Source organism: Oncorhynchus masou, chromosome 15 (genome assembly GCF_036934945.1).
Source record: "Oncorhynchus masou masou isolate Uvic2021 chromosome 15, UVic_Omas_1.1, whole genome shotgun sequence".
Taxonomy (NCBI): domain Eukaryota; kingdom Metazoa; phylum Chordata; class Actinopteri; order Salmoniformes; family Salmonidae; genus Oncorhynchus; species Oncorhynchus masou.
Window position 1 is genome coordinate 15,895,922 of NC_088226.1, and position 4,347 is coordinate 15,900,268.

Consider the following 4,347-nt stretch of genomic DNA (forward strand, 5'->3'; position numbering starts at 1 on the left):
TCCTCAACACAGGGGCCCCTCAAGGGTGCATGCTCAGTCCCCTCCTGTACTCCCTGTTCACTCATTACTGCATGGCCAGGCACGACTCCAACAACATCATTAAATTTGCTGATGATACAACAGTGGTAGACCTGATCACCGACAACGACAAGACAGCCTATAGGGAGGAGGTCTCTCTCAACACGATCAAGACAAAGGAGATGATTGTGGACTACAGGAAAAAGAGGACCAAGCATGCCCCCATTCTCATCGACAGGTCTGCAGTGGAGCAGGCTGAGAGCTTTAAGTTCCTTGGTGTCCACATCACCAACAAACTAACATGCTCCAAGCACACCAAGACAGTTGTGAAGAGGGCACAACAAAACCTATTCCCCCTCAGGAAACTGAAAAGAATTGCCATGGGTCCTCAGATTCTCAAAAGGTTCTACAGCTGCACCATCAAGAGCATCCTGGCGGGTTGCATCACTGCCTGGTATGCAACTGCTCGGTCTCCGACCACAAGGCACTCCAGAGGGCAGTGCCAACGGCCCAGTACATCACAGGGTCCAAGCTTCCTGCCATCCAGGACCTCTATACCAGGTGGTGTCAAAGGAACGCCCTAAAAATTGTCAAAGACTCCATCCACCCTAGTCATAGACTCTTCTCTCTGCTACCATATATGGCAAGCGGTACCGGATCGCCAAGTCTAGGTTTTAGAGGCTTCTAAACATCTTCCACCCCCAAGCCATAAGACTCTTGAACACCTAATCAAATGGCTACCCAGACGATTTGCATTACCCCCTCCCCCTATTTACACCGCTGCTACTCTCTGTTATTATCATAGTCACTATTGTTATTTTACTGCTGCTCTTTTATTACTTGTTACTTTTATTTCCTATTCTTATCCATATTTTTTTTTAACTGCGTTGTTGGTTAGTGGCTCGCAAGTAAGCATTTCACTGTAAGATCTACACCTGTTGTATTCATGTTGTACACCTGTTGTGCATGCGACTAATAACATTTGATTTGATAACATTGGATTGATAGATGCATGGGCACACATATGTGCATGTGTAGCATGTGACAATAACAGGATCATATCAAGGATAGCATCACAAATAAATACAGAAACACCACGTGAAGCTTGAGGATGAGTTGATCATTTGAATCAGCTGTGCAGTGCTAAGGCAAAAACAAAACAATGTGCACCAATTTGAGTCCCCAGGACCAGGACTGAGAACCACAGCTCTTCATTGGGACCTCTTCATATGTAAACAGGCTTCATAGCTCTCTTTATCTGAGGACAGAAAACCTCACAAGAAACAGACTTCATTATAGTTATATTACACCTCACTGAATATTATGTTACTATTATCTCCGTCCTCACTTCTAGGGACAGGAACTACACAAAGTACCTGCCCTATCCAGAAAAGCCTACTCTCTCACTTTGACAGTTGGGGCTGCTATCCTTTCACCTTCTTCCATGGCTGTTAGCTCGCTACCTACAAATGCATTTGGAGTTTTTTTTTATGGATATAAAGACATAAAGATTGCAAGCTAATATGAAGTTAGGTAGCTGGTGATATTTAATTCACTTAGCTAGCTATCTATACAGTATGTGAAGTTGGCTAGATTGCTAGCTAGCCAACTAGCTAGCTCATTTAGGAGCTTATTTGAGTTAGCCTGTAACTCTAACCACCCGCGGGCCAGATTGGACCCCCTCCGGCCCGTACACCATATGTTTGACACCCGCGCTATAAACCCTTTAGCTTGTTAGTGTGTTTGTGCATCTGTTTATTTCTATCCTGCAGCATAGGGCTGACCTGGACATGCTCCTCAGCTAAATACAGAAACAGAGATAAAAGATTGGTCAATACAGTCTCTGATGGCCCATTCCTCTTCATGGGAATTTGATTTTGCCACAGTGCCAAAGGGCTGCCTCTGCAGACAACGAGCGCCACAGTAATATAATGCTCAGTCTCAAACGTTCGTATGGTTAGAGTATCATTAGATCTATTCAATTCAGAATCCTATATGTTTGGTAAATGAAGTCAAGAGGTCTGAATGTCAATATATGAGAGGGAGTCATAGACATAGTCTGCCCATTATTCCGTTTTATAATGATGTTGAACTTCACTGCAGGCGTCAATACTGTCAATTACTCCATAAGAATCTGTATTTTAGAGGACTGGTGTTCCACGTCGGTTTAGGTGTAATAGTGGAGACGAATAGCAAACTGAAGGCTGAGTTAGCTGGCTGAATATCCATAATAATTCCTTTCATATCTTGTGGTTTGACGTGTCTTCAAATCCAACGAAAGCATCTGTCTCATCCGTTGTTACCTTGTACACCTGCACGCTGTTAAATGATATCAGTCTTCTACCTTTGTGTGACGTGAATTCATGGCCGGGGCTGGCTGACGGAGAGAAGAACAGCAGATGGAAAGCTGAGGAAGAAAGAAGCAGAATGGAGGATGGTGAGGAGGAGGAAAGAGGAGAACAGCGGGACATGCTGACAGCTAAGGAGCTTCAGGACTGTGCAGATACATGCACTTCACCCTGGAGCTGAAGAATCCACACCGCTCACATCTGACAGCATGCCATTATACTGCACATACAATTAACTATAATCACCAGTGACTTGCATTCAGTAGGCCAAACCTTCCCCTCTCACTGTACTATAGTATGAATATTTATGTTTGTGAAAATATGACACAATGGAAGAGTACAGATTGTTTTATTGGCTGAATATGTATTTGGCTTGTGGGTATTTCTCAAGAAGAAGACAGGCGTCAAAATGGCTACCAGCCTTACAATATGACTACCAGTCTTAAAATATGGCTACCAGCCTTACAATATTGCTACCAGCCTTACAATATGGCTACCAGCCTTACAATATGGCTACCAACCTCACAAAATGGCTACCAGCCTTACAATATGGCTACCAACCTCACAAAATGGCTACCAACCTCACAAAATGGCTACCAGCCTTACAATATGGCTACCAACCTCACAAAATGGCTACCAGCCTTATAATATGGCTTCCAGCCTTACAATATGGCTACCAGCCTTATAATATGGCTTCCAGACTTATAATATGGCTTCCAGCCTTATAATATGGCTTCCAGCCTTATAATATGGCTACCAGTCTTACAATATGGCTACCAGCTTTACAATATGGCTACCAGTCTCACAAAATGGCTACCAGCCTTATAATATGGCTTCCAGCCTTACAATATGGCTACCAACCTCACAAAATGGCTACCAGCCTTATAATATGGCTTCCAGCCTTACAATATGGCTACCAGCCTTATAATATGGCTTCCAGCCTTACAATATGGCTACCAGTCTTACAATATGGCTACCAGCTTTACAGTATGGCTACCAGTCTCACAAAATGGCTAAATAGGAATGCATCTCCATCTATCTGAGAAGAATCGGAAAGGGGGATGCAGGGGGGAGAGATAGAAGAGGGGTTTTACTATTCCATGTCGCTATTGCCTAGTGTCACTGCACTTCCTCTGCGGTCTCTGTTCTCTACAGCACGCCCCATTAGAAATGACCTGAAATGGGTTGAGAAAGGCCACTTCAATTCTAGTGAGCTTGGTACCGGCACATAAAATGTGTTTATTGTGGATTTCTCTCCCCCAAGATACAAGGAGAATAGCGACTTGTTTTAATAAAAGGTTGGCGTCATCTCTCCCTGGCAAATGTGTATTTTGGATATTTCTCAAATTCTCAAAACCATTCCCAGACAGAACATATTCGCCAATACTAGAAACCAATGTAATATGTAAACATTTCATTCCAGACAAAGTTTCTATGCTGGCGAATAATTAAATGCATTATCAAAAATAAGTGTTAAATACCAACCGTGGCTTAATCACCATTATTTCTGTCATGTTTCCAGTCCTGGTGTAGCGTTCATTATATCCACTGCTGCTTCTGTTGTAAAAGGTCACCCCTGACGTTGCCTGACAAGCTAATATAGCTCTATGGAGCGCTCCGAGCAGTGTACCAGAGCAATGAAGGGCCACATTCTCCACAAAGGGGAAGGGTTAACGTCCGTCAGTCTAGCACTGAATGACTGCATGAGAAACAGCTCCTGCAACAGTACAGTGTACTTACTGTGCGTGCACACAGCATATCGATCCAATGATCTTGATGCCTCTCAAACTTCCCCATCAACCGTTTTGAAACAATCATCCCTATCCCTCCCACACCAGTCCTCACCATATCATTTGCATTTCAATTTATCCTTGTCACATAATCAATCAATCCTTCAAAGTGGAATTTGCATAATTAAGCAAGTCTTTCCTTTTCATCTTTAATCTTCGTTAAGGGACTTCAGATATGACAGTTCCAATTA